This window comes from Heteronotia binoei, chromosome 21, assembly GCF_032191835.1.
Source record: "Heteronotia binoei isolate CCM8104 ecotype False Entrance Well chromosome 21, APGP_CSIRO_Hbin_v1, whole genome shotgun sequence".
NCBI classification, from domain to species: Eukaryota; Metazoa; Chordata; class Lepidosauria; order Squamata; family Gekkonidae; genus Heteronotia; species Heteronotia binoei.
In genome coordinates, this window is record NC_083243.1 from 24,311,547 (window position 1) to 24,326,525 (window position 14,979).

Here is a 14,979-nt window from a genome sequence, read left to right on the forward strand (position 1 = left end):
ATAAAACTGGCTACTGGGCCAGCAGGGCCTACTAGATATACACTCAAGGTTCCTGTGCTAGCATGCTATTGGACCAATCAAACCCACAGGGGGCCTGTGATTGGAGCAGGACAGCAGGGATTTGGATCCTATTGTCCATTGTTCATGAGTCCCCAAGCTCAGTCCTACAGGCTCCAATGAGCCAGGCAGGCACGCCATACATATACACATTTCTGCTCACATATACAACACTTCTGCATGCAAGGAAGATGCTCTGCCACAGAGCCACAGCTCCTCCCTGACTGGCATGGAATGGTTGGCAAAGGAAAGAAGGAGAGAGCTGTTAAATAATCCTATGGCATCACCAAATATTATTTCATTTCGGGTTATCTGTGTGAAATATTTTGCCCCTGTCTCTCCTGCAGTTTAAATGGCTTATTGAGTTTTTATATTCATAGGATATTGCTTCAATATATTTATAATAGTAGCGCGCTATGCTAAAACAATGCTATTCTATTGTATATTTTAAGATTAAATTACTTACAAGCTTGCACTTACAAATCAAGACATTCTCTGATGTTATTTTATTTTTCCATCAAGAAGGTCACTGGGTGTTGCCATGGGAACTTGGGGACCTGTAGAATTGCAGAGATGGCTTCATTCCTGGCCCACTCGAGATTCATTCAAGGGGGCCTGTCTCCTGCTCAAGGCCACTGGAAAGGTGAAACTCACACTGACCTATCCTGCTGGTTCATCACTAGTAAATTTATAACCCTTCCTTTTCCCAAGTAAGCAGCCCCGTGGCGCGGAGTGGTAAAACTGCAGTACTGCGGTCTGAACTCTCTGCTCACAACCTGAATTTAATTCTGGTGGAAGCTGGATTCAGGTAGCCGGCTCAAGGTTGACTCAGCCTTCCATCCTTCTGAGGTCGGTCAAATGAGTACCCAGCTTGCTGGGGGAAAAGTGTAGATGACTGGGGAAGGCAATGGCAAACCACCCCATAAAAAGTCTGCTGTGAAAACGTCGGGATGCGACATCACCCCCAGGGTTAGAAACGACTGGTGCTTGCACAGGGGACCTTTTCTTTTCCTTTCCCAAGGAACTTGGAACAGCAAAAATCACAACCTCATCAAGTAAGTTAACCAGCATGTGTGTGAGGCTACATCCAATTGTCTATCATTCCATTATACTGACTTTCTGGATCAGCAGTAGTCTAGATCTTTAAAATAGGATGTTCGAATCAACAAGTTAATCAACCAAACTGTTGATTAATTGGGGCTCAGTAGTAGAGCATTTGCTCAACATGCAGAAGGTCCCAGGTTCCATACCCAAAATTTCCAGTTAAAGGACCAGGCAGTAGGTGGTGTGAAAGACCGTTCTCTGCCTGAGACCCTGGGGAGCCAGTGCCAGTGTGAGTAGACAATACTAACATTGGTGGACCGATGGTCTAATTCAGTATCCGGCAGTTTCATGTGTTCATGAGGACCATTTTTATTTCACGGGTCTGCAAAGTAAATTCACTCTTTTTAATTTTTGAGACTGTATTACCTCCAGTTTGTTATTTGTGATGAACAGGAAAAGAAACAATTCAAGATAACCTTACGTGTTAACTTTCCTGTATCAGATTGTGATTTATCTTAGTCTTCCTTCAATAATAAGAACATATATTGTATTTTCAGTAATATGAAGACTTGTTTATATTCAATTGATTAAGAACATAAGAAGAGCCCTGCTAGATCAGACCAATAATCCATCTAAGCCAGCGTCCTGTCTCTCACGGTGGCCAACCAGTTCCTCTGGAGGGCCAACAACAGGGCATAGAGGCCAAGGCCTTCCCTGATGTTGCCTCCTGGCTCTGAGAGAGAGAGAGACATAAGAACATAAGAGAAGCCATGTTGGATCAGGCCAATGGCCCATCCAGCCCAACACTCTGTCACATAGTGGCCAAAAAAAAAGCCCAAGTGCCATCAAGAGGTTCACAAGAGGGGCTAGAAGCCCTTCCACCTTGCCCCCCCCCCCCCCCCGCCAAGCACCAAGAATTAGAGCACCACTGCCCCAGATAGTTCCAATAATATGCTGTGGCTAATAGCCACTGATGGACCTCTGCTCCATATTTTTATCCAAACCACTCTTGAAGCTGGCTATGCTTGTAGCTGCCACCACCTCCTGTGGCAGTGAATTCCACATGTTAATCACCCTTTGGGTGAAGAAGTACTTCCTTCAGGCTTGTATGGAAACTAAACCCTCAGGATGCATAAAACATGGATTCCGATGTCTCTACACTAATGCACAGATTATGGGAAAAAACAGGAGGAACTGGAAGTCCTAATAAAGGAAGGAGATTATGACATAATAGACCTTACTGAAACTTGGTGGGATGACACTCACAACTGGAATATTAGGATTCAGGGGTACAACTTATTTAAAAGGGACAGGCAAATGCGAAAAAGCAGAGGCGTAGCAGTATATGTGAAGGAGGTATATACTTGTGAGGAAATATATGAATCAGAGCATGGCAGCTCAGTTGAGAGTCTCTGGGTAAAAATAAAAGGAGTCAGAAATAACAGTGATATTATTGTGGGGGTCTGCTATAGACCACCAAGCCAGGCAGAGGACTAGCATGAGATACTTCTACAGCAGATTGCAAAGTTCTCCAAGAAAAGGGTACCGTGATCATGGGAGATTTCAATTACCCGGACATCTGTTGGAAGTTCAACTCTGCTAAAAATGAAAAGTCAAATAGATTCCTGACTAGTCTTGCTGACAACTTCCTTTTCCAGAAAGTGAAGAAGGAAACAAGGGAATCTGCTATCTTGGATTTGATTCTCACCAACAAGGAAGAATTGATTGAAGAAGTGGAAATAGTGGGCACCCTAGGTAGCAGTGACCATGTGATTTTGGAATTTACAGTCTTAGGGAAGGGAAAAGCTATGCGTGGACAGACTTATAGGTTGGACTTCAGAAAGGCAAACTTTGATAAACTTAGAACTATGGTGGGTAAAATCCCATGGTCAGAAATACTTAGGAGGAAGGGGGTTCAGGAGGGGTGGGAGTTTCTTAAAAGTGAAATACTGAAAGCGCAATCACAGATGATTCCTATGAGAAGAAAAAATGGAAAAAGCCTAAAGAAGCAGAAGTGGCTCCGTAAACAGCTCTCTAAAGACTTGAGAAATAAAAAAGACTTCTTTAGGAAATGGAAGGAGGGCCTTATAACCAAGGATGAATATAAACAAATCACCAGTGCTTGTAGAGAAAAGGTTAGGAAAGCTAAAGCTCAGTATGAGCTTAGGCTGGCCAAAGATGCTAAAAACAACAAAAAAGGGTTCTTTTCTTATGTTCGGAGTAAGAAAAACAGCAAGGACATGGTGGGCCCATTGCGAAGGCAAGAAAGTAAAATTGTAACAGGTAATGAAGAGAGGGCGGAACTGCTCAATTCCTACTTTTCCTCAGTCTTCTTTTCTGAGGGGAACAGTGCTCAACATGGCAAAAACAGAACGTATAAGGAGGGTATGAAGTTCCAATCTAGGATCATCATAGGGGTAGTACATAAACACCTAGTTTCTTTAAATGAAACTAAGTCCTCAGGGCCAGATGAATTGCATCCAAGGGTTCTAAAAGAGCTTGTGGATGTAATTTCTGAGCCTCTGCCTATTATTTTTGAGAATTCTTGGAGAACAGGTGAGGTGCCGGAATATTGGAGGCGGGCGAATGTTGTCCCTATCTTCAAGAAGGGGAAAAAAGACGATCCGGGTAACAACTGACCCATCAACTTGACATCTATACCTAAAAAAGTTTTAGAACAAATCATCAAACAGTCGATCCTGGAACATTTAAAAAGAATGGGTGTGATTACTAAGAGCCAGCATGGGTTTCTCAAGAACAAGTCATGTCAGACTAACCTGATCTCTTTTTTTTAGAAAGTGACTACCTTGCTGAATCAATGCGGTAGACATCATTTATCTTGATTTCAGTAATGCTTTCGATAAGGTTCCCCATACTATCCTTGTTGACAAGTTGGTAAAATGTGGTTTGGATCCTGTTACCGGTAGGTGGATCTGTAACTGGTTGACAGATTGCACGCAAAGAGTGCTTGTCAATGGTTCCTCATCCTCTGGGAGAGGAGTGACAAGTGGAGTGCCTCAAGGATCTGTCCTGGGACCTGTTTTATTCAACATCTTTATCAATTATTTGGATGAAAGAATAGAGGGAATGCTTATTAAATTTGCAGATGATACTAAATTGGGAGGGGTTGCAAACACAGAAGAAGACAGAAACAGGATACAGGATAACCTTGACAGGCTGAAAAACTGGGCTAAAATCAATAAAATGAATTTCAACGGGGCTAAACATAAAGTTCTGCATTTAGGTAGGAAAAATCCAATGCATGGTTGGGGGAGACTTGTCTTAGCAGTAGTATGTGGGATGGGGGAGACTTGTCTTAGCAGTAGTATGTGCGAAAAGGATCTAGGGGTCTTAGTGGATCATACGCTGAACATGAGTCAACAGTGTGATGCGGTGGCTAAAAAGGCAAATGCAATTTTGGGCTGTATCAACAGAAGTATAGTGTCCAGATCACGTGATGTGATGGTATCACTTTTTCTCTGCTCTGGTAAGACTTCACCTGGAGTATTGTGTTCAGTTTTAGGCACCGCGTTTTAAGAAGAACATAGACAAGCTAGAATGAGTCCAGAGGAGGGTGACAAAGATGTTGAGGGGTCTGGAGACCAAGTCCTATGAGGACAGGTTGAAGGAGCTGGGGATGTTTAGCCTGGAGAAGAGACGTCTAAGAGGTGATATGATCACCATCTTCAAGTACTTGAAGGGCTGTCATATAGAGGATGATGTGGAATTATTTTCTGTGGCCCGGAAGGTAGGACCAGAACCAACGGGCTGAAATTAAATCAAAAGTGTTTCCGGTTAGAGTGATTCCTCAGTGGAACAGGCTTCCTCCTTGGGAGGTGGTGGGTTCTCCTTCCTTGGAGGTTTTTAAACAGAGGCTAGATGGCCATCTGACAGCAATGAAGATCCTGTGAATTTAGGGGGAAGGTGTTTGTGAGTTTCCTGCATTGTGCAGGAGGTTGGACTAGATGACCCGATTTCATTGAACGCCCACAAGTTCTTGTATTGTGAGAAAGGGAGAAAAGTACCTCTTTCTCTACCTTCTCCATTCCATGCATAGTCTTGTAAACGTCTATCATGTCACCCCGCAGTCGACGTTTCTCCAGGCTAAAGAGCCCCAAGCATTTTAACCTTTCTTCATAGGGAAAGTGTTCCAAACCTTTAATCATTCTAGTTGCCCTTTTCCAATGCTATAATATCCTTTTTGAGGTGTGGTGGCCAGATCCAAGGTAGCAAAGTTAGCTAAGTCGATAGAACTCAGTTCTGATTCAGTATAAGACAGCTTCACATGTTCATGTACATTGCAATGCTGTGCCTGGATCTAGATGGGGCATAGGAATAAAATTAAGATGCACAGATGCTTTGAGTAACTGTCTGGAAGATGCCTGCTTTCTAATGGGACCCAACTCTCCGTTAGACTTCCTTTAATCCGCTTCTTGCTGTTCTCATCTTTAACAAGATCCAGCATGAGTAATAGGAAATTGAAGGGAACCCATGCTGTGTACCGAATGCAAATGATAAGACCTCGCTCTGAAATCCTGGGAAACACTTCACCTAAAGTTAACGCCTCTGCAGATAAAAACTTGCTATCAAAGAGCAAAATCCAGACAACAACAGGACGTGTTGTTAGCGCAGCTTTATTTTCCTCTTTCTCTGACTCTGTATCTCTCTCTGGGCTTTACAGCTGTGTTGTAAGCCATTCCAGTGTTAATTTGAGGAAGGTGTAAATCAACCAGCAATTTGGAATAAAGCACAGCGCGGAATTAGTTGAAATGAGAATACTATTCGCCTGTCAGTCTCATGCCAGGTAGGGATTAGCCCAACTGTGATCCCGGCTTTAAAAACGTTGGCATGTCTCTAGGATTAACCAGTTACCGCTGCAGCTAATGTGACAGGGATCTATGCAGAGGAAGGCATGAATGTAAATGTATGCTGTGGACTGGTTTTGAGTCCCACCTCCAGATCTTGGCAGTCCCTGGGCTAAAAGAGGCTAGGCTTAATTCCACCAGAGCAAGAGCCTTCTCGGTTGCGGCCCCAATACTTTGAAACACCCTCCCAGAAGCCATTAGGGCCCTGAGGGATTTATCACAGTTCCGCAAGCCCTGCAAAACTGAACTATTTCAGATGGCATACAACATCTAATGGGTGTCACCACATCTGAATCTATCATGCTTTAGTACCAACTGCCTGGGATCTATGCACGTGAGAAAGAAAATATTACATGATCCGCCTGAAGAAGCACCATTGCCTTGTGTCTGACTGTTTTATTGTTTAATTATTGCTTTTGTTTACTGTCTATTTTATGCTGTTAGCCGCCTTGAGTCTGCATAAAATGGGCAGGATCTAAATATAACTTAAATAAATAAATTAAATAAATATCTCTGATCCCTCAGGAGGGAAAATTTGGATCCCAACCGCTACCTCATCCAAGTGGTATTTGCGTGTGAGATTATAAACAGGATTGTAATCCGGATTCTTATAAACAGGAAGAACACACTATTTGCCCTGGCTCATGTCAACAAGCCCAATTAATACAAATGTCAGAAGACTGAGGGGAAAGGAAAGCGGGAGAGAATTCACCGGCTACCCTTGAAATAATTTTATTCCCGAATTCAGTGGCACAGGTGACTGGAGCGTTCTCTCTTCCCCTCTCCCAAACGTAAAGGTTTATTACCTCCTAACAGAATGGAAAAGATTAATTTCGAAGAGGTCTGCTGACACTTCCTTGTAAAAAGACCATTTCATTTAAATAATTTACACTAATGGAATATGCTATGTGATCTATATGAGAGTTGTACAGGAGGTACCGTGGAAAGGATGGTAGCCAGTTTCTTTCTTCTTTTCTCTTGATCCTTCCCTTCCATGGCTGGGGTTTCCAACCTCTTTAAAACTGTAAACCATTCATTGGCATCAAAAAGACTGCATATCTCAAAATGTCATACATCAGTTTTCTGTAGTATACAATGTTTCCAACATGGATTCTAATTACAAGAAAAAGGAAGAGTTGCGTCATTTCCGTGGTACACAATAAAGTGCACAAAACCTTAAGAAAGTATAGTGATGTTCAGAAGTCCACCGAGTCCAGACAAAGACCCCAAAAATTCATTCTTCATTTTGAATAGCATCTTCTGCCAATGGACTGCACTTGACCATATACATCAAAAATTAATTCAAGGGACATACGAACATAAGAGAAGTCATGTTGGATCAGGCCAGTGGCCCATCCAGTCCAACACTCTGTGTCAGATAGTGGCCAAAAAAGACCAAGAGCCATCAGAAGGCCCACCAGTGGGGCCAGAACACTAGAAGCCCGCCTACTGTTGCCCCCCCAAGCACCAAGAGTACAGAGCATCACTGCCCCAGACAGACAGTTCCATCAATACCCTGTGGCTAATAGCCACTGATGGACCTCTGCTCCAGATGTTTATCCAACCCCCTCTTGACACTGTCCGTGTCCAAATGAGGAGTCTACCTTCCAAAGTGGCCATTTTCTCCAGGTGAACTGATCTCTGCCACCTGGAGACAGGGCCGGTGCTAGGGGTTCTGCTGTCCCAGGCAAGAACCGCCCCCCCCCTGGCAGCAAGAACCCTCCCATCCACATAGTGTGCCCTTCCTCCCCCCACTTGCGCAGGGGGGCTCGAGGCAGTGAGGGTGAGTGCACAGACCTGGGCAGGCGAAAGAGGAGGAACGGTGCCTGTGCTGCTCAAAGCCTTCCTTCCCTGCAAGGAAGGAAGCACATATCAGGGAACAGGCGGATGCATTGGGGGGAGGGGGCTCCCGGCAGCACCCCTGTAGGCCAGGTGGTGCCCTAGGTAGCCACCTACCTGGCCTACTGCTACGCGGTGGCCCTTCCTGGAGATCAGTTGTAATCACAGGAGCTCTTTAGCCACCCCCCAGAGATTGACAACCCTATCTATAATCCTTCTGTTCATGGAGATAAGATTGGCCAAAACACAGAATGGAACTATTTCCACCAAGGGCTTGTATCAGACTAGCAATGAAGCTTCCCTGGTGACTTCCTTGTCTCTGACTGTGTACCTAAGAACATTATTTGTGGAATAAGCACCACTGAATAAAACAGACCTTCCTTCTGAGAGCAGTGCCTAGGATGGCCTAGGATGCTAAAATATTAGGACAAAGCTAGAGTCCAGAAGTTTAAAAGTGTTATTTTCTAGAGTGGAAGACTTTTCATTTTTCTCTCGCTTTTTAAACTACCAGTTTGGTGTAGCGGTTAAGTGCACGGACTCTTATCTGGGAGAACCAGTTTGATTCCCCCACTCCTCCACTTGCAGCTGCTGGGATGGCCTTGGGTCAGCCATAGCTCTCGGAGGAGTTGTCCTTGAAAGGACAGCTGTTGTAAGAGCTCTCTCAGCCCCACTTACCTCACAGGGTGTCTGTTGTGGGGTGGGGGAGATTGTGACCGCTCTGAGACTCTGAGTATCGGGAGGGATATAAATCTGATATCTTCTTCTTTCTGCTGGTGCTGATTTCTTTACATGAGGCAGTTTCTATCATTTTAATTATCGGGGATTTCTTTAAAAATTCTGCACGCTGCCTCAAGCAATTACCACTGGCAATGCCGCTCGGTACAGATGCCATAAACAAACCACCCTGACAAATCAGGATGCAAAATGATGAGAGATGGACATGTTTTATTTCCCTTTGGCTTTGCGGGGCTTTTTTCCCCGTCGCCATTAAGCCCTGACCCCTCTTTTATCAGGCCTGCCAGCCTTGCTCACTTCATTACTCCGCACACATTTTTCTTTCATAACTATTTACATATGTAATTACTATAGGCACTTCAGGAATTGTTTGCTAACGGCTCTGTGTAAATACTAATTATCAGTAATTAAAAAAAAACCCCAGCTATTAGAAAGATACTGATAGGGCTAAAATGCTGCTTGGGAAGCAAGTAATGTTTGCTGAAGCAAAATTAAACATCAAATAACCTTCCCGCCATATAATTATAACATGTGCATCATTTGCCTGCTGTGGAAATGAAAGAACTATAAGGGGGAGACAGGTAATTCTTTTTTCCCTCCTTCACGCGCTTTGCCAGTGCTGTGAAAACGGTGCTATCTCATGAAGAAGGAGATAGCAGAGAATCTTTCAAGACCTCACGCTACAGATGTGAAAAGCACCAGATGCTCCTTGTCTTCTCGTGGCACGTTAAAAATAACGTGCCTGATGAATAAGACTTTGGCGAGTTAACGCTAGAGGCTGTGAAACACAATGGGAATCTGTCTTATTTCAAGCAAATGACAATAAATTCTTGAAGTGTTCCCCCTTCCCTTTTTTCTCTTCCACATCAACGGAGGGAGGGGGCAGGATGGAGTCATGGATCCATCATCTTTGCTCAAGGTGTTTTGTGCGACAACTTTTTATCATTGATTTAAATTTCAATGAGGTGGTCAAAACTTCATTGTCCCCTGAATCTTCCTCCCAAGTGACTTCTTTGTTCCCTCACCGTTCCCTGCTTCCCTGCATCCCTCCCTTCTACCAACTGACATAACGACCTTTCTGTGCCACCCTCACTCTTGAGGTTTTCCTTCTTCTAGTAGCCTTTCCATTTTCTTCTCTCCCATTCAACTACCTTTTTCTCTCCCGCTCCATGTTCTCTTTTTTCTCTACCCTTTACCTGATTCCTTTTCTTCTTCCCCCTCCAACTGTCATGACCCTTCCCAGACTTTGGTGTTATTATTTATTTAATGTATTTGGGACTTTTTTGATCAGGAACACACAGGCTGGCTTTGTGTCAGGGGATATGGACTAATATGCAAATGAGTTCCTGTTGGGCTTTTTCAGAATGTATTTATATGCTGCCTTTCTCATCATTGGGGACCCAAAGCAGTTTATATTGTCCTCTGTACATCCTTACAACAATTCTGTGAGGTAGGTTACTTTGACAGTGAATGTTTCCCACTTGTGACACGATGGGTGTTTGTCATGCTACACTAAATAATGTGTTTTGCAACTCGATTTTTGTTTTTCTTACATAGTAAAATATCCAGTTGCAAAATGCATTATTTAGTGTAGTGTGAATGCACTCAATGGGTAATTGAATCTGGATATGATCCTCTTATCACTATACCACTCTGGCTTTTGTGTGGTGAATGTTGACAAATTATAATGAATTACCAGATGGTTGCCATTGGGCCTCATAGAGTTGTGCAGATTGAACAGTGGAAAGTAATTTGGTGGCTGCTGCCAGGCCTGGTCCCAATGAGTCCTTCCTCCAGGAAAGGGGGAGGGTTTGGGGAGGCCAAAAGAACCCTGGAAATGGCCCTACTCCCTCCCCCTGTAATCTCCCTTTGGCTGTAGGTTCCCAGGTTAGAATGCTTACTCAGGCACCCATTCTCAGGTCCATTCAGCAGAGACAAGTTGACTCAAAACATCAGCCATTGATTTGCAAGGAGACAACTCCAACAACCAACAACATCAGCTAACGTGCAAAACTGAAAACTGAAACAAGACCTCCACCCAAATAAGACCAAACTAAATAACACAGATACTAGCACACTGTTCCATTACATACACACACACTTCATATATATATATATATATATATATATATATATATATATATATATATATATATATATATATATGATAAATATATCACACACCCTGCACTTTGCTAATAGAAACCAAAGTTTGAGAGCTGGCAACATTGTTGTGGTTGTCTAGCAACCCCAATAATAGCATCCATTTCTTGAAAGTGTAGGTGCTATTTGGTGAGGTTAACCTCCAACGGTATTTTTTTCAGTTTTCAGATTTTTCTGTGAACTCAGGGCATTTGTAGAAAGTTCCTGGTCACAGTCTTTGGATTTAAGTGTCCAGAGATGGGACATTGTTGAGAATTAGATATATTGATAATGATGGCCTATTGATAGCAGTGTGAGTAAAGGCTGCCATAAGGCAAGTTTTATGGAGTACAAGTGGACACTGAGATTACTGAGGGAAAAGCTGAAAAAGATGGTTTATTTATGTACAGACCTTTAAAGTAATTCTTTGACAGACCCAAACTTCCTAATACAGGCCTGGCTGTGGTACATTATTTACTGGCAGTAGGGTTGCCAGGTGTGTGCTGGAAAATAGCTGGAGACTTTGGGGATGGATCTGGGAGAGGGCAGGGTTTGGGGAGCTGATCTCTGCTAGCTGGAGATCAGTTGTAAAAGTGGGAGATCTCCAGGCCCCACCTGGAGGCTGGCAGCCCTATAAGCTTCAAGGTGAATTTTAAATTCAGTTTCTGGCAAGCTTTTCCACCTAGACACCAGGTTAGATCCTCTCAACCATGCAGGAGTCTAATAGGGCTGCCAAGCTCCCAGGCTGGAGGGGGTGGCGTTCTCCCACCCTGGAGGTTCCCAACTCGCTGGCCCATATTGGAACCTCCCCTGCCAATAGGTACCATAGAGTTTTCCTGGAAATGCCTAGAGCTTTTAGGTGATGTCACCGCGCCAGAGGGCACGGGGGACTGGCAACCCTAGAGTCTAACCACGTTATTCTGTCCCTTTCTCCAGTAGTCAGATTAATCCTACTGTGGATCTGTCCATCACCAGAGACAGGCCTAAAATCAAGACTTAGTCCTCTCCCTGAAGTAAAGATAGCTCCACTCTGCACTCCTCTACAGAGCTTCACACAAAAATGTCCACTCTCTTCCTGAGGTAGACCTAAGACTGTCAGTTGCTGCACTTCCCCATTCAAGCAGCTATCTAAAAGGTGACTGAATGTTAGAGGACCAAATAGGTTCTCACACACTGCTAATTGATTGGCTGTTACCAGGGGTGGAATTCTAGCAGGAGCTCCTTTGCATATTAGGCCACACACTCCTGATGTAGCCAATCCTCCAAGAGCTTAGAAGGCTCTTTTTTGTAAGCTCTTGGAGGATTGGCTACATCTGGGGTGTGTGGCCTAATATGCAAAGGAGCTCCTGCTAGCATTCCACCCCTGGCTGTTACCCCTTCTAGGGCAGGACAGCCACCTGTCGATCAAAGTTCCCTTTTTGTTAAATGAGGGATTTTCCATTAATGGAAGAGGCCTTCCTTTGGCAAAAGTCATCCGCTTTGTTCACATGGATCTCCAATCTCCAAAGTTCGCCAGATATCTGAATATTCACCCATTTGAATGCAACATGAGTGAGGGCCTTTTCCATTGTGGCCCCAATTCGGTGGAATGCTTTGTCTGAGGAGACTCATACCCTATGGGACCTGTCTTCATTTTGCAAGGCATATAAGATAGAGTTATTCAACCAAGCATTTCACTAATTTAATTTTGGTGGGCTCTACCCAGCTTGCTGGGGGTAAAGTGTAGATGACTGGGGAAAGCAATAGCAAACTATCCCATAAAAAGTCTGCCGTGAAAACGTCATGATGCAATGTCACCCCAGTTGGAAACGACTGGTGTTTGCACAGGGGACTGCCTTTAACTTTGCTATCAACATGACTGATTTTTAATGCCAAATGCATTAGTTTGCTATGTGTTGAGTCTTAATTGGATTTCATTGAAATTGTGGTTTTATTAATGTTATTGCATTGTTATATTTTAGCTGCCCCAAGCCCCAAATAAAATAAAATATTCCACAACTTGACTAATATGCACAAAACATCGGATTTTGGTAATGGTATAAATATTAGATTATTTGACATCACTATATCATTTGAATATTTGTTATATGACAGCTGATATTTGATTGTGTTTGATAGTTGTCAATGCAATTCTTTTGGTGCTGGATACTTGATATTGATCCTGTTTGACAACTGACAGGTTGAGTTTCTGTATTTGACACCTACCCAGATCAAAATAATGAAAATATGCCTACAAAATTTAAAACACTGAACTATTAAATCTGAAAGTTAAATTTCCTGAAAGTTGTAATTAACATTTGTAAAACTGACATTTTGCCTTCAAAATGAATTTATTCTCTGGATTGTCAATTCAACTCAAACGTCTTGTTTTTGAATGGGTTCCTTTAAAGCATGGGACAGAACTTCAGACATGTATGAGTCATAAATGAAATGTTAGAAGAAAATAGTATTTCTCTATTACTTTTTAAAATTGATTATTTATTCCACCTTCTGTTCATTAGGGTTTTTTAAAAATGTCCTCACTGGCCTTTCTTCTCAAGAAATTCAAGTTCAGTTAAGTTCAGACTTCTCAAGAAATTCTCACGGAGCATTATTTTTTTTAAAAAATAAATAAATAAATCTTGAGCTGTTTTGAGCATTTGACAGTGACACTTGCAATTTTTTTAACTTTATCCAGGTTGAACCTCCGAGTGTGCACTCATCAGGAGTGACAATTCTGATGTTCCATTCAATGAACCAATTGACAGCGCATGAAAGTCAGATCTGTCCCATCCCTTGACTGCTACCTGCCTAGCATTATACCTAGGTCCTAACTGGCTCATGTATTGCTACTAGGGTTGCCAAGTCCAATTCAAGAAATATCTGGGGACTTTGGGGGTGGAGCCAGGAGACTTTGGGGGGGGCAAGTTCAAGGCTGTGACAAGCATAATTGAACTCCCAAGGGAGTTCTGGCCATCACATTTAAAGGGACGGCACACATTTTCAATGCCTTCCTTCCATAGGAAATAATGAAGGATAGGGGCAGCTTCTTTTGGGGCTCATAGGATTGGACCCCCTGGTCCAATCTTTTTGAAACTTGGGGGGTATTTTGGGGAGAGGCACTAGATGCTATACTGAAAATTTGGTGCCTCTACCCCAAAAAACAGCCCCCCCAGAGCCCCAGATACCCGCGGATCAGTTCTTCATGATTTTCTATGGGAATAAATCTCCACAGGGAATAATAGAGTTCCCAGCAGACATTTTCCTCCCCTCCCCCCGCTTTCTGATGACCCTGAAGCGGGGGGAGGGTCTCCAAACCGGGGGATCCCCTGCCCCCACCTGGGGATTGGCAACCCTAATTGCTACCAGGGGTGGAATTCTAGCAGAAGCTCCTTTGCATATTAGGCAACACACCCTGATATAGCCAATCCTCCAAGAGCTTACAAGGCACTTTTTTGTAAGCTCTTGGAGGATTGGCTACATCAGGAGTGTGTGGCCTAATACGCAAAGGAGCTCCTGATAGAATTCCCCCCCTGATCGTTACCAAGCTAAACAGGGTTGGCCCTGGTGAGTACTTGGATGGGAGTCCACCATGGAAGTCCACAGTTGTTATGCAAAGGAAAGCCATGGCAGACCTTTACCTCTGAATCTCTCTTCCCTTGCATTAGGGCCACCCTAAATCGGTAGCATCCTGATGGCACACAAGTAAATTACTATATCGCAGCTCCTTCAATATGAAAGAGAGGACTTTTCTTTTCTTTTTTTAAAGCACTAAGAAAGTCATCTGGCTTTTATTCCAACTTGCTGAAACTTCGGAGCTGGAAATAGCACAACAGAGTCCCCTCGGAGACTGCTGGTATTTCCAGTTTCAGAATGAGCTAGGAAACATTATGAACTCATCTTTTCCTGTGATATTCTTGCCCTCCCATGCCAGGAAAAGAAGGTTTGAAAATAAGGGTTGAAAGGAAGTTAAGGATCATCTCTCTTTTTTTCTTCCTGAAAGCATAATTGAGGCTTGGGTAAAGTTCACATTCAGTTCAAGCTGAGTTCTGGTCCCTTCCTGGTCTTGAATATATATTTTTGTCCTCCCTCCCCCCTACTCCAAACTTAGTTTCACAGAGATGAGGGGAGTAACTGACTTAATTTACACAAGGGTAATCAAGACCTGCAGCTATGACCTACAATACTTTGAAAAGGAAAGGGAGAGGAAGTCTGAAGAAAATTAAAAAAAAGAAAAAACACACGGTGTTATAGACCATTAAAGTACTGAGTGAAATACCAGACACAGTTTCTTTTTTTCTGTCCTGATGAAAGGAGA